Genomic DNA, 23,424 nt, shown 5'->3' with positions numbered 1-23,424 from the left:
CTGGGATGGCTTCACAAGGGGATCAGATAGAATCATGGAAGAAGCTATCAATGACGACTAGCCATGATGGCTCTGATCTGTATCTACTGGAGACAGTATGCCTCTGAATACCAGTTGCTGTGGGAATGGAATGCTGGGCTAGATGGATCTTTGGCCCGACCCACGGGGATCTTTCTTGTCTTTAGGGCAGATATGTTTATATAAATATGCTGTGATGGCTTTGCTAAAAAAGAAAAGAAAAGAAAGTGGTCATCTTTCACATGAGTATAAAATCACAGAACTGTTGAGTTGGAAAGGACCCCAAGGGTCATCATGTCCTCCAACCCCCTGAAGTGCAGGAATCACAACTGAAGATTGGTGGAAACAATTATTTGTGCAACCTAAGTTTGATTGTTTAAGTGAAATTTCAATTGAATCCAGTTGGATTTCAAAGTAAGCATATCTGTAGTGTTTTTTTTATGAGTCAGCAGCCATAGAAAGCAGAACTTGGTGACAGCAAGAAGATCTAACTTCATACTGTAATACAATATATTCTGGTTGCATTTCTCTCCTGGGATGCATTTCTGCTGTGAGATATATTTCAGGGGCTATTACTGAAGGCTGTGATTCAAAATCAGTTATACCATTTGGGGCCTTTTAAACACAGGTATAACCTATCCCTAGAGCAAGCCATACTCTTAAGCCACCATGAAATAAATGTCCTTAATATTCTGGATCACCACAAGATAAATTTCCATAACAGCCCAATTTTCTGCTAATGGTTTTTTCTCCCTAGTGAACTGACTTTTCTTGCTGTAAATTCTTAATCAATGCTCTTTAGGGCATTCTTCTTTAGGGTATCCTGTAAGATTTGTTCCAGTTAGTGATGCAATGTATAAGGATTCTTCGCCTTTGTGTGTGATGGTGTCCTATTCACAAAAGTTTTCTTGTTTTTTTTTTTTTAATAAAGATTTTTATTGATTTCCAATTTTTTAACAAAAACAAAAAACAACATAAAAACAAACAAACAAAAAAACTCATATTTTCTTAACCTTATTTCCATAACCCTCTTTTCCCAGACTTCCCCATACCTTTCCCTTTTTGCATCCTTAATTTAGTACCATTATTCAGCAACCTTTCTTGCCCAATTAAATATAAATTCATCCTCTTTTTCTATTCCACCATAAAATTTAAACCCAATTATCGCTGCAATTCTACGTCTTCTTTTCCCTCAGCATTTTAACACTCCTCAGTTTTATAATAATTCTTAAGATACATCTTAAATTTCTTCCAATCTTCTTCCACAGTCTCTTTCTCTTGGTCGCGGATTCTGCCGGTCATTTCTGCCAGTCCCATAAAGTCAATCACTTTCGCCTGCCATTCCTCCAACGTGGGTAGTTCTTGTGTCTTCCAATACTTTGCTAGAAGAATCCTTGCTGCCGTAGTAGCGTACAAAAAGAAATTCTTATCCTTCTTCGACACCAACTGGCCGACCATACCCAAGAGAAATGCCTCTGGTTTCTTGTTAAAGGTGCACTTAAGCACTTTCTTAATTTCATTATAAATCATTTCCCAGAAGGCCTTAATCTTTGGGCAGGTCCACCAAAGGTGGAAAAAGGTGCCTTCCATCTCTTTACATTTCCAACATTTGTTATCGGGCAAATGATAAATCTTCGCAAGCTTGACTGGGGTCATGTACCACCTATAAATCATTTTCATAATGTTTTCTCGTAAGGCATTACATGCCGTAAATTTAATACCTGTGGTCCATAACTGCTCCCAGTCAGCAAACATAATGTCATGACCTATGTCCTGTGCCCATTTAACCATAGCAGACTTCACTGTCTCATCTATTGTATTCCACTTCAACAGCAAGTTGTACATTCTTGATAAATTCTTAGTATTGGGTTCTAACAATTCTGTTTCTAATTTCGATTTCTCCACCTGGAAGCCAATTTTCCTGTCTTGTTTGAAAGCCTCCATTATTTGAAAATAATGGAGCCAATCTCGTACCTTAGACTTTATTTTCTCATAACTTTGTAGTTTAAATTCACCACCTTCTTGTTCTAAAATCTCAGAATATTTCGGCCAATTGGTTCTCATATTAAGTTTCTTTACCTCCTTAGCCTCCATAGGTGAAAGCCACCTGGGAGTTCTGTTTTCCAATAGATCTTTGTACCGTATCCAAACATTATATAGTGCTTTCCTGACAATATGATTTTTAAAACCCTTATACACTTTAACCTTGTCATACCAGATATATGCATGCCAACCAAAATTATTATCAAATCCTTCCAAATCTAGAATGTCTGCATTTTCAAGAAGTAGCCAATCTTTTAACCAGCAGAAAGCTGCCGATTCATAGTAGAGTCTTAAGTCCGGCAGGGCAAACCCCCCTCTTTCTTTAGAATCGGTAAGTATCTTAAACTTAATTCTGGGCTTTTTGCCCTGCCAGACAAATTTAGATATGTCTTTCTGCCACTTCTTGAAACAGTCCAGTTTATCAACAATTTGTAATGTCTGAAACAAAAATAACATTCTAGGCAATACATTCATTTTGATTACAGCAATTCGACCTAACAAGGAAAGCTTCAGGTTTGACCATATTTCTAAATCTTTCTTTATCTCAGTCCAGCACTTATCGTAGTTGTCCTTAAATAAGTTTACATTCTTAGATGTCATGTTAATCCCCAGGTATTTTACACTCTTTGCCACCACTAACCCAGTTTCCTCTTGGAATCTATCCCTTTCAACATTTGTTAGATTTTTTTCCAGTACCTTGGTTTTTTGTTTATTCAACTTAAATCCTGCGACCTGGCCAAATACTTGAATTAATTCCAAAGCTCTTTTGGTACTAGTGTCTGGCTCTTGCAAGGTCAGTACTAAGTCATCTGCAAAAGCCTTTAATTTGTAATGTCTGGCTCCGACCTGAATCCCTTTTACCAGCTGGTCCCCCCTAATCATATTTACACAAAAGTTTTCTTGAACCAGCAGGGGCTTCCAAGAACAGAAGAGGGTCCAAGAAAAGATTTTCCCCTTTTTTCTACAACTCCCTTGTTAGGGGAATTGTTGGAATAAGCAACATTATCCAGTTAACACCCACTGTACTGAGAAGCACAAACCACTAGGGATTAACAAATGTATCTGGGAGCAGGGCAGGGGCTTTCTCGAGTTTAGTTTCAGTTTTCTCTTTCCTTGCTTACTTTTGTTTGTAACTTGCAATGGCTGATCACAGGAATGAGTGAGGATTGCCTCCCTCCCCATTCCATTCATGGAAACCTCCAGTGGTTTCAGAGAGTCTTATGTAAGCACAGCGGTCTCTACCCTTGGTCTCTACACAATTATCCACATAACTGCTGCAGCAAATAATTCAGCTTCATTTCTAAAACTGTTAATACTGACCTTATACGATGCAAATATTTGTTGTTTTGAATTTACTTACAGGAAAATGTAGATTCAGCAAATGATGTGCACATGAGTGGTTGTGGTCCAGATCCATGCATGCAAATTTATTATATGACTGGGATAAACCATGCATCCAAACCATATATCAGAGTTGTGAAATGTACTACAAATGCTTTAAAAATGTGGTACTGAAAACACTGAGATTTAACATACAGAGGAGGATGCCTGGGAAACCATTTACTCTAGTTGGACCTGCCTACCAGCTTGTATCTGTACCATGCAGAGAGACATCTCAGTCAGATGACATGTGAACTGACCTAATGCTCCTGGTCTAGTTATTGATCAGGGAGAGCGCTGGAGCATGCATGTCAGTGAAACATGGCTTTTGGCATTGAAAGATAGTAAGCATAATGCTATTTATAGCAAAAAAAGAAAAGAAAAACTTGTCTGATTATCTGCTTTGCTTTTGCCTAATTATAAAGAGCAAATGATGGAGATATGCACCATAGATCAGACATTTTGACTGACACTTTGCTAGAATGTTACATGGTAGCTCTGCATAGGTAGCTTCCACAATACTGCCCAATTAAACACCAGCCAGCTCTGTGGAGGTTGTACACACAGCTCATCATCACTCCCAGGCCGGGCATCTGGTTGAGATATGAATCCAGAATAACCAGGTCAGATTATCCTATAGTACTGAAGACAGTGCAGATGAGATCTTGTTTTTAGTATTACAAATTCCCATTTTTTTAACACACTGGGATTTTTGCAAGCATGATAGATTACCCACTCTCAAGGTATTGAAATAAGCGCTCACCTCCCCTTTTGCAAAGGTGGGTGCCATTTATGGCCCCGGCATCAGCACCTCCAATCCTCTGCGAGACATCTCAGATGTGGCCTGCCTTCCTGGCACTGTGGAGCGTTGGGGGTTCCTGCCAAACCCCCTGTTCAAAACTCGCCTATCTGTGGTGCCGTTGGGGGTGGGGCGGCACCAAGAGGGCGGGCCGCAGGTGAGCAGGCTTCATTCCGGTCCACCCCAGGGGCTTAAATTTGGGGCAGAGACTGCACTGAGCGTGCATACAATTGGAGCCAGCTTCTCCGACTTGGGTTGTCCTGGGCTCAATTTTTTATCAAACAACACAGTTTGAAAGAGACACCTTGGGCAACTCTGGGGTAGCTAAGTTTATGGTCTCTAGCCTTAGGCAGGTCTTAAAATCAGTAATAGGCTCTAAAGAATTCTTAAGAGAGTAATGGGGAAGGGAATTGGATCTAACAGTTGATATACAGGACTGGAACTTGCTGTGGTGCCAGTTGATAGCATTTGGAGTTTATATGCTTCAGCAGAAGCTGGAACTGTGCACTGAAATCCCTGCTAGGAGGAGCTCACTTTACCCTTAATACAATTACACCAAGACTTTGAGTACAGAAAATAAAAAAGCTAACTTTATTATAGGACATACCCATGAGAGAGAAAAAATCCTAGTTCTAGCTAACACAGTGGAGATGCAAAGAACCTTGTTTGCTCTTTCATCACTGCAGGAAAAGGGGGAAAAGAAAAGATGGTGCAGCAATAAAACTGCTAGCACAAACCAGTATGGTTGCAAATTGGGTGGGGGGCCACATGTGGAGATTGCTTCATTGCAGGGGATTGGACTAGATGACTCTCAGGGTGAGGAGATTTCACCCCTCCCATATCCAAGAATCTCCTGAGGAGCTGCTGACTCTCCAGAGAGGAGGAGGCGTGTCCTGCTATCTACTTACTCTGCCCAGCACCACATGTGTGTGTGAGAGAGAGTCAGTCAGTGTGTCGGAGAGAGAGTGAGTGCTAGAGATCGTGTTTAGAGATAAGGTTGCTGCTAAGAGCAGCTGCAGGCACTCAGAGTAGCATTGATTTATGCTCAGAATATTTAGCTCTGTATATAGTTTTGTATTATAGCTGTAGTTATAGAATAAAAGGAAGATACTCTACAGAGCTGCTCTCCGAGTGGTTTATACTCTGCAAGACTCTGCAAAACTCTGCTGCGCAACGACTGTATTATTGTGCAAGTGAATCCGGTGCTCTCAGCTCTAAGCTGTGAGTCCACAGCACTGTGACCTGTTCCTGTGAGAAAGGTGATCTCTGGCAGTGCTACCCAGCTCGCCTAGCCCAGTCGGGGTTGAAGTGCATGAGTCCAGTTGGTGCACTGGCTCAAGGGCGATGCTGACACAGGGTTCCTTCAAACTCTATAATTCTATGATACTGTCTCTCTTTTGCAAGGTGACATAGAGCCCTCATACCTCCTTCCTAGAGGCTATAAGGAGGGTGTTGCCATGCTTACTGGTCATCCAAGGTACCAGGCTTTCAGAAGGAGGCGCAAGGGCTCCGGAAGCAGCCCAGAGCTCTCGTGCTGTCTTCCCAAAGCCAAGTAAGTGAGACAGAAATAAATAAATAAATAAATAAATAAATAAATAAATGGAGTACAGAGAGCAGTGGGTTTCATTGGTCTGGCATTTGTTTTATTTATTTCCCCTCCCGCCACCTGTGTAAGGTTGCAATCACGATTGCATAAGCAAAGTGAGTGCAAATTGTGGGCTTACTGTATCTACTAAATTGAAAGAGCAATTCCTAATATTGATACATAAATGATGTATCTTACACCAAGGGAAATGACCCTAATGTATGCTACTCTACTTCAGGTTGGCAGGGATGCCAATCAATTTGGACATATGTAGTAATATGGGGGGCGTGCCCCCAAGTATGGGCTTGTTGAATGCTGGTGTTTCCGGAAGTCACTTCCATCGTGGGTCCTAGGACCACCCCTCTCCACAGCTGGCACTTTTAAATTGATATATAGGCCTTTATTTAGATTTGAAGCATGGTGAGCCATTAAGACATCTAACCGCAGCAGCAAAGTCAGTGATAGCATGTAACTTGAAAAACTTTCAGAAAGTGAATTTCGATCACTGGTACCAAAGGGAATGGCAAATGACTTTGCAATTGTTAAGAGTTGCCCATGGGTGGAAAAAGAAAGATCCTTTTGAATTGGTCTGGTCCATCTTTATTAACTTCATTAGCATAGCAGAACATGGGGTGATCTGGGCGTGGTTTGGTGTGGTTTTGATGTACTTTTTTGCTTTGTGAGCCGCCTAGGACCAACTATATAACAAGGTATTTCCAAAATGTGGGGGGAAAGTGGGAGGCAATAGGAGCTGTGGTTTACTAGGGATCATAAAATAGTGTCTGCCCCTGATAAACAAGACAGTTGAAGCATATGAGATGAAGCACTTAAACAAAAACCCAAAGATAGATTTGATAAGTGCTATAAAAGAAGATTCTGCTACAAAATGAGAAACAATTGCTTTTTCATTCTGTCATTCCTGGCCCTTGACTCAGTCATACAGAATTCAAAGCAGTGCAGATGCTTATTAAGTAAACCATAGGTTATAGTTCTGTGCATGTAACAAAACAATCAAGTTCTCCTTATGACATGAACATTTTTTGCCTGAGATACTGGCTGCTGTGTGTGTATCTGTGTGTGTGTGTGTGTGTGTGAGAGAGAGAGAGAGAGAGAGAGAGAGAGAGAACTGGGCAGGCCTAAAAGATAAATCCAGGGGAGATGAAAACCCTGCTGAGATGAAATAGGCTTGGGAAGCTGTGAATGAAGAAGAATGGAAATAGCTTTTTGAATGTGTTTACAAAACCACTGTGAATGTTTTGGCAAACTGAATCACAACAGAAGGACTGAAAAATGAATGCAGTTAATGCTGCCGTAGAAAACTTACCCTCTGAACTCGGGGCTGACCCAACCTTTAGGTGAGGCAGCTGGTTCGGGGGACAGGTGCTGAGGACCAAGGAGCAGCATCTGGGTGGGACTGGAGGGCACTGGTGTGTGTACCATGTTGCCAATCCTCATACTTCGCCTGCTGTCTTCTGGTGCAGACAGGACCCTGTAATATTTAAAGTGTTGAAGTAAGGTTCCGCTGCAAGTGTTGAGAATTCCATTCCTCCCGTGCTGCAGATGTGTGTGGGACTGTTACATGTCACATGTCCGTTTACATTCCAGCACTGATTATTGGAGTCTTGTGAGAGGAAATTGATATACGCTGTTTCCGCTCTGTATTGCTGTTGTTTTTGCAGTTCTCTCTCTCTGAGAAAGAAAGACACAGAGAGAAGCCATGTTTCTCTTTGTTCTGTTACGTTTGATTTAATTTGGAATAAATTAGGCTTAAATGTTACTCCTCAAGACTAAGCTTCTGTTTGAACTCTGCTTGTCGTGTGCTCATGTACTTGGATATGGGCCACATCAGCGTGAGAGGAGACCGGAGTGATGAATCCCGGGCAACACTGTGTTGGGAGGGAGGCACCAGCCTTGGCGTTATCCCCCAACAGCAAGCCCAGTCAGCTTTTCTATGTGGAATAGGGAATGGGATCATGCTGTCCTTGGCTTCCAGTGGCAAAACCAATTTGGCTAACCCTGTTAGGACTCTATACATGGGTTACATTTTGATCTTGCATTTGGAGCAGTAATATTTGTACTCAATATGGGCCAGCACCATTTTCAACATGTGCAGACCTTCCCAAACTTAAAAAATTAACATACTGCCTATAATATATAGTTTATGTTCATAGTCTACTTTAACCCCCCACATACACAATGAATCAACCATTCACAATGAAATAGCCTTTCTTATTGCTCAAGGACTCACTACATATCATATCCCTGTACTGTACATTAAAGAGGTTCCTTGCCAGAACATAGTCTAATATTTGGCCATGCAGTTAGTTTGATTTCTGATTAAAATGCAAGTGATGCCATTTCTGGCTATAATTACCTCCGCCACCCCCACCGCCCAAAAATAACATTTTGTTTATTAATTGCAAGTGCATTCTGCCAAAGAGGATGGTTTTAACTACCCAACAATCTTATGAAGTGGATTAGGCCAAGATAGAGTAATCTACAAACCAGCAGACTTCCAGCCAATTATTTTCCAGTGGAGCCAAAATCATTTCCCACTGCTGCCAAAAGCTAATTCAAGTGAGAAATACCATGAGATACTATCAAGAATTTCATGACGTAGGCAAATATATTTGTTTTTGTTAGGCTGGCAATACAGTACTTTAGTACAGAAATAAGAAGTACTTTTGCAGTCAATCAGATCCAACATATTCCAGTATCTTCCATTTCACTAAACATAGTCTCAATACCACCCCTTTCCCAACTCTCATCCTTTCCTTGCCTGTCCTCTTTTAACTTCATGTGGATAAGAACTACCGTTTCAATGTCCAATATCCCTTTCAGCTCCAGTAATGTGTCACTCAACTGATAAGGATCTTTCCAGTAAATTCAGTAATATAATTCTATGTTGTGCAGGTCCGTTTAAATAGACTACAAGTAATCATCCAAAGAAAACGGAGATAACGAAGATCTATTTTACCTGCCATCTACCAGAATTTGAATATCCTAGTAATCTCTTTAAAATTGTGTTCACAGAACTAGTAAAAGTTTTTAATTCTTTTTTCTTTTTCAATATACTTCGTAAATTACTTTTTGAAATCCAATGGCCCATCACAGAATCATAACAACTCAAGAATGTATGAATTAATGATAATGATAATGATAATGATGATGATGATGATGATTAGTATGAAATTTGACAAGGAAAATCCTACAATAGATTTGTACAGCAAAGCTGTATTAAAGTTGTTAACCATTTGTCATTCTTATTTCAAAATCTGCCTTAACTATGGAATCTTTGGCAACTTCTCTATAAAAATATATCCAAAGAACAATCTGATAAGCTGCATGTTCTTTAATAATTCAGAGCAGTAAGGAGATGCAATAACAGTAAAACCCATATTTGGAATCTAAAGCTGGAAAGGATTTGAGAAGCTGAAGTTTATAATAATCTAAATGGATGATAAACTCCCTTAAGAGGTCCTATAAAGAGAGGTGGTGGGCAAGCAGCCATTCCAAACAATGAGTCATCCTTTTCAAGGAGACACAATTAGCAAATACATTGCTTGCAAGAAATTTTTTAACCTGACTATAAGTAATATTCCATTGAGACATTAAATAATGTTTGCTTAGAATTAAGAGGCATAAGTTGTTTGTCTTTGTAAAAAAACATGAACCCAAGAAAATCCCTTTAGGACTTTGGAATAAACACCTAAAATGGAAATGTGGAAGGTATGTTACAAGGAGAGAGAGGCATTCAACAGGTTAACTCCGCAGTGCTTTATGCAGGATCTGTATCAAAGCCTGGACCTGCTTAGTTAATATCAATCCTTGGTTGTGACCTTTAATGAGTTTATTATGTTTAGGAGTGTGTTATGTCATGAGGAGGGGCTGTGGGCTTCTGATAAGATTGCAGTGTGAGAAAGTATAGTGATAAGGGTGGTGGACGTCCCTTGCAGGCCATTAAGATAAGGCCTGGGACAGATGCAAAGCCCCAGGATAGATGAGATATCTCCCTTGTCCACTAACCAGTCCTCTGAAGTCACCAGTCAGGAGAGTAGAAAAGTTTGATGACATCACCATACAATATTAAAAAACAGTATCCAGCTCAAACTGGCAACCTGCAGATGCTGTTTTTGGTCCTAAAAAAAGAACTGCGGAGAAAAATGGCATGGTGTTCCAAGATATGTTGGGTTTGACCCTAATACTTGCCTTTCTTACAGTCCGTTACAATACAAAACAATATAAAGTATGCTGCGCACTTAGGAGAAATGCCATATAAATAAATCTGAAGTATTATTATATAATGAACACAACAAAGTACCCTATCTTGAGTAAAGTAACATGCTATTTTTGAATAATCCCAGTTCACACACACTATTAAATATTTAAAGATGTACAGGATGTGGTTTGGTGTGGAGTGACAGTGGATTCTAAAACACCAGCGTTTGAAAAATAATCAAACCAATTCTCTGTTTCTCAGAACATTCTCAGCATTTTCAAAGAACACATCCCTCTTTGACTTTTCACAGCACTCTTCACAATGTATCCATTTACATTGCTCTGACTTGCCTTCACTCTCAGTTGACTTTACTGGGCACCTGCTGAGGTCCACACCCCTGCAGGGACTTTCAATTCCTCCTTGCTATCCTGCCCCCTTTCTGAAAAAGATAGTACCTTAAAATGTGTAGCCCTCTGACCTCGTCCCTGGGGCTCTTATCATGTCTCCCTAATCTCTCATTGCCTGTATTTATCTTTATTGTTCTGTCATGCTTTTCTTAACTAGAAAAATTGAAAATATCCATTGCAGTCTTACTAAAAAGCTGCTTTCCACAAGCTTTGCCTTTTGCAGATTACCTTTTAATTTATCTCAACTCAATACCTATAGCACTTCGCTTGGCACATTTTGGCTCGAAAGTTCTCACCTTAATTTCTGTCAGCAGAAGCTGGCTCACAATAAAAAAAAACAAACCTTTTGTACTCTAAACCCCTGATCTGGTTTAGCCCAAAGACTTTGTGAAAGGATCTCAGTGCTGTTATTTAGAAAAGGCATCATTCTGTTTTATTTCTCTGGAATAATACATTCCATTTGAATGTGAATACAAAAGGTGGGCTGAAAAGGATTTATCCTTTTTCATGGAGGGGGAATTAAAAAAAGAAATGCATAATTTATAGCAGCTGCTGTTCGATGAATATTGATAGGAGCACCGTGTTGTGCAATGAATGTGTGCAGACATATTGGACCACCTTTTACTGATACAATGCAATCTTTTGATCATAAAGGAGTCTTCGCTGCAGTTATGGTGCCTCCTGGACACAATGCAGATATACATAGGCCTTTGATAACATGGTGGTAAACTGACTTCATCAATTTATCCTATTAAGTAAAAAAAATAAAAAAATAAAAATCAATGACAGACGTAGAATCTAACCAAGGACCAACTTAGCATGTAAAATGGGGGTCATCATATGAGAACTATAACAGGGAATAATTAGAAAGCAAAAAGCACAAGGGGGGGGGGAGTCAGAGTATGTCCAGTAGAATGAGGAAGAAAGGTAGTAAAGGAAACATGCCACTGAGAACTGAAGATTTATATTTACGCTTACAGAAATACTTTGAAAGATCCAAGGAGAAAATTATACAGAAAATAGATTGTGCTAGAGGAGAAAATAAACAATTTAAATCAAATAATGCAAGTTGTAGAGCAAAAGAATAAATTTGTTGCACAAACGAGCTTACAAGACATTGCTTGTGCAACATGCAGGGGACCACCTGAAAGATCATGTGAAAGAATCAGAGTATGATATTGGAGTCCTTGGCATTCTTGGGAGCGGACCATGCAGCTGTGCTCCTCACTGACACCAGGGATCCCTTTATATTTTTACTGGTATCCAGGAGTCTGACTCAGCTCCTTGCATTGCCATTTGATTTCCCACAATGTCCCAGGATGATGCTCCATTGGGAACATTGTGGGAAATTAAAATGGTGCCACCATCATTTGTTTAAGGCACTGTTGGTGTTGCTGCCTTATCTTGTCACTGCCAGGGTCCACTAAGGGAAGAGTGGTCCTGCCAGAGGGCAGCTTGCCTTGCTAAGGGTTTCCTCAAACCTGCATCTGAACCTGCTTGGAATTATCATACACTTGCCTTTGTAAGGAAGCTGTCTTCCAGTGTGCTCAAGATGCAAGCAGCATATTGCTTTTTATCTGACCTTCAAGTCAGAAACATTTCATTTATTCAATGAGCGAGAATTTTTACATTAGTGGCTTAGTCTGATTCTATATGCATTCAGTAGTTCAATATTGATCTCTTTTCACCTGTAAATAAATCTATTCAGAATTCTCTGTCATGCTTGGAAATGTATAGCCTCTTTTGAACAGCAAATTTTTATTCACATCTGACATTTACGTGCATATTACAATCTAGGAAGTCAATAGTAAGGTCCATGAATAAACAAAGCACACATTAGACAGCTATCTCACTGCATCTGCCTTTGAATATGTATATTCCATTAGCCCAGCTCTTCTTCTTTTTCGAAAGAACAATAATTTAATATTTCCAGACACTGCCTTTTCTGTGTGATAATAATATGCAATGAAATCTGTTAAATGCAATTTACTCTGACTAACTAGTATTATTGAAAGCCTTATGAAATTAGGTGTTGATGCCAAACACGCAACTACAGACTGTTGCACAAAAGGACACAGCATGCTGAGAGAGAGAACAGCATTAATTTTCTTTCTGGTTTCTAGAACACATGGAAATCTACGACACAAACAGCACCCTTACATATCTCACCCACAAAACAAGCAACAAGAGAAACAAAAGGATTGCTATTGAGTACCAATAGCAAGAATCTGGTTGTGCATATGAAACAGACAGCCGTTTCTGGGTTTTGCAGATAAGCTTGAACAAAAGATTTTGCTTGTTACAGAAGGAGGGAGGCAATGAAACCAGTTCATCTTATCCCTTCTCAAAAATGGCGTGGCCCTCACAATTAGCTGTTTATGTGGTGCCCTTGGTTTAAAATGTGGGGTGCTTCAGAGAAAATCATGTAAAGTAGTATAGTTAAAGAATATTCAGTCTTTGTTTGAAGTGGCACACTATCCTTGAGAAGTGAAAACAACCCTTTGTGTACAGCATGCCGTGCATTGAAACTTCCATATGATCCAGCCACCTTGTTGAAGGTTAGCAGAGCTGGTACCTGTATGGGGGACCTTGCAGGAATCCTGTGGAAGAAAAGTAGAGTATAAATAAATACAGTACATAAAGGCCAGTGTGGTGTAGTGGTTAAGAGCGATAGACTCGTAATCTGGGGAACCGGGTTCGCGTCTCCGCTCCTCCACATGCAGCGGCTGGGTGACCTTGGGCTAGTCACACTTCTCTGAAGTCTCTCAGCCCCACTCACCTCACAGAGTGTTTCTTGTGGGGGAGGAAGGGAAAGGAGAATGTTAGCCGCTTTGAGACTCCTTCAGGTAGTGACAAAGCGGGATATCAAATCCAAACTCTTCTTCTATTGCACTGATCTCAGAGAGATTGGGGATAATGACAGTTCACTTATCCCAAACCAGTCCTGCTGGCTTTAGTGAGGTTGCTATGGAGTAAATGGGATGGGGACTGCAGACAATGTAGGAAAGATGTTTTGAAATACCTGTCAGTAACATCATATTGCATTGTTACTGTCATCTAATGCGTTCGCCCACGCTGCCATTTGCCTCAGACTCATGTTCCTCTCATAAGAGAACTCTCTAGAGGGGGAAACTATTGTTTAACTGCTCTGGGATGAATTTGAAATCTGTGAATAGCCGAAGAACAGGGAAAAGGGGTACATGCTTACTTGTTCAATAGAAGGAGGCAGGTAGGAGCAGCAAATGGCATGCTTTAGTAAAACACTTCTGAAAAGGAAGTTAGAGAACAGTCTTTTGATTTCAGTGTTGTGTTTGTGGAAAGCCGTTGGACCAGATAGTTGTAGAAGTCGATAAGAATGGCCACATATCTGTGACAAATGAAACGTTTATACTTTTATATAAGAACTTAAATACTGCATGGCGGGACAGAACAAGGGATCATAAGCTCAGCATTCTAGGGCTAGCACAGCCCTAGAGAAATTCACAAGCTAAGGATGATGGGGATAGCTACATCCTGTGGTTAGTGCCCAGTATCTGGTAGTGGAGAGATATGCTGCTTGAGAATAGATGTTGCTTGCACTTTCGTGTATCACAGATAACAGACAGTGATGATCTTAGCAGTATAATCCTTAAGCAGCACCAAGTCTAAACTGCTACCGTCTTGGCACACTTGATTTGCTTCTTTAGAACTGCAAGAGTCAAATCAAAGGCAAGGAGCTCAATGCATAAGGAAGTAGGGAACTATTAAGTAGATATGCAGATCACCTTCTGTTATGTACTGAGCTGAATCCTAGAATAGGATCCAGAATTCAGCAGTCTGATTGGTCCGCAGGAGGCACCCAATCCAGCTCCAGGTAGAAGTGACTCAGCAACCTGATTGGCCTGCAGGAGCAGCCAATCAGGCTTCTGGAGGAGGTGAATCCACAACCTGAGTGGCCTACAGGAGCAGCCCGGAATTAGCCAATCACACGGGGCCCATTGTGTAAATAATGTATATATAGCTAAATGTTTTGGGGAAAGTTTCATTCATTGCTACTATGAGCTGAATAAAGAGCATGAAATTCACACTCGACTCCGAGTATATTTCACCTTCCTTTTTTTAAAAAAAAAGATGAGGTCTGTTACCTTAATCTAAAACACTCATTTCCTATTAAACACATACATGAGGAGGATGTACACAGCATTAACTGCTTCAGGTTGTAACACCAATAAAACACTTTTGCTTCTCTGTATTCCTAAGAAATCTTATGCTTTCAGAAATGATATTTAATAAATAACATGTAGCCTCTCACATGGAAGCTCTTTGCACAGCTGGACAGGATCCTGTGGTTCGGCTCTGATGTGGATAAATTTTCCCCACGGCTACCCCCATGGGCCCTCATCTGACACAACCATGCTGATGGCTGCCATTCACATAGTAAAGCTGGTAAAAATCTGACTTAGCAGTGTCCATGGATTGGCTAACCCAATTCATTGTTCATGCAGAGAGGTTCATCTGGTATCTTTAGGATTCATACTAAAGTGTCCTGGGCTGAGGAGAATCAAACTTTTTCTTGGGGGGGGGGGGTAGTTTCTTTTCTCCCAATGAGCTGTCAATTTCTCTCAAGTCCAACATTCTTAACATCGATTTACAGTCCTAACACACAATCCATGCTGCTGGAGGGGGCTAGGACTGAGTGGATGTCTCTGCCCACCAGCCTGTTCGCTGGCGGAGAGCAGCTCTGCTATTGTTGAGGCCCCTGGTGCAGCTATGGAGAGAGTGGCAGAAGCAACACTGACATTAGCAGTGTTCCTACCAGCAGGAGCCAAGGGAAGGCACCCGAAGCATGAGATTATGGGGCAGAGTGGGTGCAAAACTGAGCTGGCCGTAGATTTTCTGGATCCTAAACCTATGAGGGTGCCTGGTGAGAGTCTCAACCTGGGCCCTCTGCCTGCAGCAAGCTCATCATGTAGTCTTAGGGTTGCTCTGTCCACCTGCTGCTTAACAAAACTGAATGCAGGGCTCAGAAGCCTTGTTGAGGCACTTGACTTAGGTAGCAGGCTGGGGGCAGCTGGGAGAGGTGGCAGATCTGAAGAGGAAGGCCAGAGGCATTCTTTGCATGCCTTTGCTGCTGCTCCTTCAGCTGAGAATTGGAGCTGCCACTAGCACCACTATTCCAGTCTCCCCTTGAGCAGAAGGTGCTTCCACTGCTGCAGCCTTGGAACTGGAGCTTGGTACCACTCTGAAAGCCCCCCAAGGAGTGTTCGGATTTTCACTACCTGCTCATCTCAAGCCTCCTTTTTCTCCCCCTATGCCTTCAGAGCTCCAGTGCTTTTCCAGGCTGCCTCCCGTTGCCTCAGGTGGAGGAAGAGGCTGTGGTGTCAGATGCATTTTCTGTTTTGCCTCAAGCAACAAAATGTTTTGAACTGGCCCTGACTGTATACCAAGAGGCCTGTTTAAAAATCGTTGATATGTTGGGGTGGTGGTGTGTGTTCTTAAAGCTTTGCAATAGAGTATTAGGGTCACTCTTTTCACACAATTACTCAAGGAGCCCTGACAAGTAGGGGATTTCCATCTCTCTATTTTCCTAAAGTACCAAGATTCCATTGTGGCAAAAAAGGCCCCTGGGAGCCATGTTCTTACAGTCAATAAATGCTACCTGTAACTAAACTCATTTTACAAGATTGGATTAATTGTAACAGAGCTGTCACGCTTGCTTGCCCTCCGAAGATAAGCAAAAGTATTTCATTACATCAGGAAAAAGTCTGCATGGAGAAATGCCGGTGTTTACCTTCCTTAACAGATACAAATCTTTCAATCTTTCAGATGTTCTGAACTTGCTTACATTTTTTTTTTTTAAAGAAGCAGGTGAAATAAGAAGTAAATACTTAGGGCCATTTTCAGTGTAATGTCTATGGATTTAGTTCAGATTTTTGAAAAGCAATTGGTAAGTCACAGCAAGGGTTTCACCAGTGCATAAAATTATAGACGTGAAATCCTTGTAATGCAAAACTCATTTGAAAAACCAACTGGAGATTCATCAGCTAAAGTTATTCAGGGTGAAATCAAAAGTGGCTATGTAGCTGTCACATGTGGTTGGGTACATTTAGCCTTTGCTTTAGGAGACCATGGCTGCAGAAAGCAGCAATAAACCATTTCTGATGCAAAGGAAGCAATTTTGCCACCATTCTTCTCTGAGTTTTCACTGTGTGACTGTGTGGGGGTGTCCAGCTGCAGTTAAGGTATGTTCCTATAAAAGAGGATTAAACCAAGTAGCTAGTCTGATAGGGAACAAATGTAGCATTGCTGAGCCTGCTGTCATAGAATTTTGATAAGACTGTCCTGTTCGAAGCCAGCAAAACAGCATCATAATCCTTTAATGACTCGGTAGGGTTTCATTGAAAATGAAGAGTGACACTAATTTTAAGTTGCCGGGTGCTGCATGTATGAAGAGTTGCTTATGCAATAGTGTGAGTAAAATTTTAATGATGTACCAAATCCAGAAAGTGCTTAGGAATTACTTGAGGGCAAATCAATGGTTAATTTCTAAAAAGATGAGATCCAATGGATGTCAAGGGCTGGTACCAGGAGCAGGTTAGTAATAACTCATACAATCTCAGTGAAGTTGACCCTTTTTTCAAAGAAACAAACAGTTCCAGAGGCCAGGCCTAGTGAGCATAGCAACTCTTCTCAGTAGATCTTGCCCCAATGAGACAGTTGTGAGGACAGCTCTCTAAGTCTCCTCCTCCTCAGTTCCTTCCCCAGCAATCTGAGACTCCATCGATGCATCTATCTCTGTTCCTCCCCCTTCATGCCTATTCTAGTCCTGGGAGACCAGGGGGAGAGGGGAGCTGATTGTAGGAGGGGGGGGGAGACACCCTGGCTTCTTTGGCAGCCTGCCTGATCTCTATCTCTTGATCTCACTCCTCTCCAGCCTCTGAATCAGAATTGCTGTCTGCCACAGTGTCTTCCTGCTCACTAAACCCTGTTGCTTCTTCAGCTTCCGACACCTGCTCCTCCCAGTCTGCTGCTTCTTCTCCCTCTAACCACTCATCGTCAACCCACCACCAGTCCCCTAGTTCTGAGCCTTCTTCCCCTGGGGGCTCCCCAGCTGGTGCCTCCCACCACTCCTCGGCATCGAGCCAGTCCATGACACTGGATAAAAACAACCCTGTATCCTGGAACGTGACCTCTCCAGGGCATAAGCCTGGGCAGGGTATATGGAGACAGTGTGGTATCCAGGCTAGTGATGTGCAAATACAGCACAAATAGGGCACTTAACTGGATTCTAAGCTATTTGCACTGGTACATCTACATGTTTTGCCATCATTATCTCATGTTTTGAATACTTGCCGTGATGCAACCCAAGCTAAATGATTATTTGCTGATAGAGGTAAATCTTGGAACCAACCAATTCTTTAATTTTATTCTGTTTTCTCAGCCTCCCTCTGCACCCTAAATACCACAGAAAGAAATATTAAAAAGATCATTTTTTCATTTTTTCCAGCTCCCTTGAGCAAGCAAATTTGCTTTATTGATCTCTGGCAAGAAAAGCACTATAGAAATAACCTAGAAATAAGTTGCTGCCGGGTTTCCCTTTTTATTTTGTTATTTTATTTTAAATTTCTGCTTCAATAATATTGTTGGTTTTCTGGTCTTTGCATAGTTGTGTGTATTTGAGGAATTCTTGTGCAACATTCCTGGGAAGCTTTGGCAGGCTATAAATTAAATAGCAAATAACAATAAATAGGTTCTCCAGCTTGGCTTTCTTCTAAGAGCTTTACAGTGGATTAAAATCCCGCTGAATTGATGCAAACAAGAATCATGTTCCAACGCCTTTGACAGGTACAAGAGGGATCCACTTCAACCTTTGCATGTCAAACATGTTTAGGAGCCTCCTTGTCAATCCTGATTGGCTTCTGCTGAGTGCCATCAGAATTCCCTTTCAGACCTTTGTATTCAAAACGCAAAAAGTCGGGATGTTGTGGGCAGGGTCTATGTGTGTGCACCCCACTACCCACTTTAAGCCCACATGCATTAACACTTTCTCTGAATCATTTCCCAAATCTGTTTTTAAAGCTGAGATTGACGGAAGATGCTTTCTCCAGGCTGGCTTCCCAAGCACATCTCCTACAGAAACCTGTTCCAGTGGGGACAGGGAAAGGTGGCGCATCCTCCATGGACTGTTTTTTGGAACAATTCCAAGACATGAAAATGTTTTGACAGCATTCAGGACCCGTGTGGATTTTCCAGTGCATATAAATGAGCATGAATCTTAAGGAAATGATCTTAGTCTTCTGGGAAAATAAACCCCACACTCTAATATGCTGTTTTCTATATTGGTTCCCTCAGAGACTCATTCTAAAATCACTGCCTCCATTTTCCAAGTAAGTATGTCTAAAAATGGTGCCAGTCTGCCTTTGATTGTATCATTCTAAAACTTCAAATGTCTCTTTGTAAAACCATACATAATTGTATTTGTCTCCCAGCATGCTCTCTTTTTGCTAATGTGTTTTTACTCCAGAGTTTCCTGCAGGAAATTAATCAAATTAGGTGCTACCAGACCTCCCTGGCTTATTAAAAGTCAGGGCAGCAGAGTACATTTCAGTGCTATAATCCATTTAACAACCATCCACGCAATCCCTGCATCCTTGAAAACGCTCCAGTTAACTTGGTTTAATACATGGACAAACAGAATAGCTTGGAAATTTAATAATGTCCAGCTTCAGCTATCATTGAGACATTATCGAGGTTCGCTTTTAAATGACCTTCAACAGGCTATTTTTAGGATGGTGTTCTCTTTATAATGAAGAACCTTGAAAATGGTGTAAATCAATAAAAACAAAACCCCAGTGTTCCCCCAGGAGATGAGAATGTATGTCAAGCCAGAGTATTTTGATTTAAGTCCACTTTGGCTACAATCTTACACAAACTTATTTGGAAATGAGTTCAGTCAAAATACTAATTTTCAGTGGAGAGCAAGCACACCTCAAGGCACTGAGCCCAGGAATAACAGAGTACACCGTGAGGCCGAAAAGGGGGGATTTCTGCTGACTTTGCAGAAGCCTGCAATATAAGCTTCTAGCTCCAGCACCAACTGAATGAGCAAATAAATCTGACTGTCCCCAACCTTGGCAGTCTGATGGCACCAGAAAGCTCAGGTCCAACCGAATCCAGGACCAAGTTACCTCCAGAATGTCAGGATTATGTGAGAGAATTGACATTCATACTATAAATTTACCTTTGTACATTTCATAAAATCATAGAATCACAGAATTGTAGAGTTGGAAGAGACTCCAAGGGTCATCTAGTCCAACCCCGTGAAATGCAGGAATCGCAACTGAAACACCCATGACAGATGGCATCCAACCTCTGCTTAAAAAGCTCCATTCTGCACATGTGATGTCCAGTATATGACCACTGAAACCCCTACATATGGAGCAGAATCACTCCAATGTGGCCAATACACTTCCCCATTTAACACAATGGTGTATGGGGTGTATACGGTGCTAGGGGAGTACCTCTGGTGGAGTATACATTGTGCTCTTTCAGGGGTACTTTGTCCACCTTTGGCCACCACCATGCACTCAGCTCTCACTTGTGGCTCCTAGAAGCTGTCAGCATGCAACAGTGGCCACACCCTGGAAATGGCTTGGACTGGCCGGCTAAACATGGTGTGGGTAGCCAATGAGTCTCAAACTCTTGGTGAGTTAGGAGCTTCCTCTGCATGTGAGGACAGGCTCTGGTGGATTGAGCGGATGAGACCAATAGTGAGTTCAACGGTCAAGAAGGCACTTTTTGCACCTACTGTAGTGGAAAGTGAAGGGCAGATGGGGCTCATCAACCTAGGAAGGTAGCTCATCTAGGAGAAGGAAACTCTGATCCTAAGCCTCTGTTGCCTTGCGGTTATATTCATTCATTAGAAAGGCTTCAGGAGTAAACTCCGATGAAAAATCCATACCCACTGCCTTGTGGGACACCTTCAGGAGAAGAAAAGGTTCGGGAGTAAACACTACACAAATCTGGAGTTGAGTCCCTAAGGTGGTTGGATGACATCTTGTACACCTCCTTCCAGCAACTCCTGCAGCCAAGCTGGTGCCAGATGTATTGCTCTGCTTTCCTTTGGATCACACCAGCCAAGCCAAGAAGGGAGGGGGTCATGTAATCTGGGCAGCCCAGGACCTCCATATACACTGCCCAGGCTTGCTCCCTAGAGAAGTTACAGTGGTGCCTCGCAAGACGAAATTAATCCGTTCCGTGAGGCTCTTCATATAGCGGTTTTTTCGTCTTGCGAAGCAAGCCCATTGACAGCTTAGCGGATTAGCGCTATTAGCGGTTTAGCGGCTTTTAGCGGATCAGCTGATAAGCGGCTTAGGGCTTAGGAAAAGGGGGGAGGCAAAAAAACCCCGCAGGAACTCGCAAGACATTTTCGTCTTGCGAAGCAAGCCCATAGGGAAATTCGTTTTGCGAAGCGCCTCCAAAACAGAAAACCCTTTCGTCTAGCGGGTTTTCCGTCTTGCGAGGCGTTCGTCTTGCGGGGCACCACTGTACTTTGGTGTTCTTAACACAGCAAAAACAACATGGGAAGCAGCAGTTATGAGTTAGCAGCCTCTGCAGCCACAGCTGCAGGGTTGACTTCACCCCTGGATGCCCACTCCATTGTCTCTCAAGACAGACAGATGCCAACAACAACAACAGTATGCCAAGATTAACCCTACAGACTTAACCCTACAGGAAATAATCTGTAAGAGTGAAATATACTCGGAGTCCTGCAGTGATTTCATGCTCTTTATTGCAGCTTGTAAAACAGTGATTGGATTTCCTCCAAACCTCAGACCTTTATATACATTATTTACACAATGAGTCCCTTCTGACTGGCTGATTCTGCTTCCCTCCTGGAGCCTAATTGGTCTTCTCCTGCAGGCCAATCAGTTGTTGCATTCTACAATCCTACCAGCCTAATAGGCTGATTAACTTCCTCCTGGAGCCTGAATGGTCTTCTCCTGCAAGCCAATCAGTTGTTGCATTCTAGGATCCTACCTGCCTATTGTTCTAGGATCCAAGCTTAGTACATAACAAAGAGATTGCAAAGGGGAAGTAAAACAGGATGTGCCAAGAATAAATATGAAATGTCAAGCTAGCCTACATTAAATTTCTGCGTACCATATAAGTGCCATCATACAATCTCCATGGAAATTGGAATATTAGCTTCATAATTTGTAAGTGGCATTTAAAACAAAAAACAAAACAACCCCCCCCCCCAGTATATCTCAAGGCATAACAGAAGGGAGTAGATGTTTCAATGCAATAAAATCAAACTGGTAAACAAAACAAAGCTCTGGATTCTATCTTTTTTTTAATTCTCTCATACAATTTAAATGTCTAGAAATTGAAAAACCCAGGATGCTTTTTGATACATAAAATATGCTGATTAATGTACCATTAAGACTCCCCATAGGAAATCTGAAGGAAATCTGAATTTAAGAAGAGCCTATAGCAGCATAAACTGCTAAGACTCAGTAATGTTTTCTCTTTTTTAAAGATACTAATTAAAGATTAGTTTATGAAACATTAGACCCAAGAAAGAGAAGTGTGGGGAGATCCTCCTTTTAAACTTTTTTTTCCCCTTTCAAGTCCAGGAAATAATTTCAATTTGTCATTAATATTTATTGCAGGAATGAACCAGAAAGAGCCTGAGAGGGACAGGGTTAGTGATAACAGGACGTATGTGTCATGAGTCATCATGACTAACAGCACTAACAGAAAGTAAAGCAGTCCTTTTTGTTACTGCGTTGGCTGAGAGTCCTTGATCTCAGTGCTAAAATATAACCTCTAAAGTATAGCCTGGAATATATAGACTAAAATTAGTATTCAGCCCAACTATAGATCCCCACCCCTTGCAAGTGATTCATAGTTACCATAGTGGCCATGTTGCTACAGTCCTCCATATGCAGGGCTGTCAAAAGATAGTCCCCCATTTAAAGGAGTCTTCTGTCCGAAGGGTTGCCTGATTCAGCTCCAGGTTAAAAATAAAGAGCCCTAAGAAGAGAAGAAATGAGCCTTCAAGTTGCCCACCACCACTGCACCTGGAATGTGCAGGCCCTTACTGAGGTAGGGGAGAGTGCTCTTCCTCAGGTTCTGCTTGTGGGTTTCCCCCAGGGATCTAGATGGCCACAGTGAAAACAGGGTGCTGGACTAGATTGCCCATTGGCGTGATCCAGCAGAGACTTTTTATGTTCCTATGAACCAGGCTCCATACAACCAAAGGGGTGGGTTTGTAGGTGGGTTCTGCTATTATTCTATTTTATTTTTAGCACCTATAAAGTTCACTATAGAGGAACAATGCATTATTAATATGGGGACTATTATTTTTCTGTTTCTTTGTGTGTTTGTGTGTGTGTGTGTGTGTGTGTGTGTGTGTACTATCTATCTATCATCTACTATCTATCATCTATCTATATCTATCTATCTATCTATCTATTCCTAAATACGTTTAAATGATTGTTTATTTACTGTATTTATTTTGTGGCAGCCTAAGGCTTTCATTCACTCACTATAGAGTACAGGAAACCAGCTGCTGTTTACAGAAACACTATGGCCCCAAGAACTGTACTTAGAAGAGATGAAGCCTAGAAAAAACACATCTGTAAAAAGCATAACTTAGTTTCTATAAGCTTCTTATTAAAAACAATTTCACAAAAAGGGAAATAAGATATAAGTGAACACAGATACATGGGAGAATGAAATGATGTGAGCTAGGCAACAACAGATGTCTCTTAAGACATTTGCAATGTTCATAGCAACGTTGCACACCTGTAGATTTTGTGGCTCGGTCACACTGACTCCTGCATGATTCTCCTGCTGTATCCTTTCCAAATGATTGTAAGCTTGTAAGTGTTATTATTCCAGTCACTAATCAAATGCAGCAGAGGAACCAAACAAGCCTTTGGGTTATAATTCTGCTGTTTCTGCCTTTAATAACAAATATTTCCAG

General features: G+C 41.4%; 1 protein-coding gene and 1 long non-coding RNA gene across 6 annotated transcripts in view; one reads left to right on the top strand and one right to left on the bottom strand.

Annotated features, from left to right (window-relative positions):
- TAMM41 (TAM41 mitochondrial translocator assembly and maintenance homolog) overlaps window positions 1-23,424 on the top strand; it is a 148,121-nt gene that overhangs the window by 31,400 nt on the left and 93,297 nt on the right. Inside the window, exon 1 of one of the 4 annotated variants that reach the window (XM_079967333.1) lies at window positions 5,672-5,792. The exons of the other annotated variants lie outside the window; for them this stretch is intronic. The gene's annotated coding sequence lies outside the window, so the exon portion shown is untranslated. Of the gene's footprint in view, window positions 1-5,671; window positions 5,793-23,424 lie in introns of those variants that run through there. 4 annotated transcript variants of the gene reach the window in all.
- The window catches only part of LOC307211086, a 109,538-nt gene that overhangs the window by 28,325 nt on the left and 57,789 nt on the right, over window positions 1-23,424 (bottom strand). The window contains exon 2 of one of the 2 annotated variants that reach the window (XR_013836280.1): window positions 7,150-7,314. This is a non-coding gene — a long non-coding RNA (uncharacterized lncRNA). Of the gene's footprint in view, window positions 1-6,902; window positions 7,315-23,424 lie in introns of those variants that run through there. The other variant, XR_013836279.1, reaches the window with a different exon arrangement.

Source organism: Podarcis cretensis (genome assembly GCF_951804945.1).
Source record: "Podarcis cretensis genome assembly, chromosome: 2".
NCBI classification, from domain to species: Eukaryota; Metazoa; Chordata; class Lepidosauria; order Squamata; family Lacertidae; genus Podarcis; species Podarcis cretensis.
The sequence above is the reverse complement of the archived record's forward strand: the minus strand, read 5'-3'. Positions and strand labels throughout refer to the sequence as shown.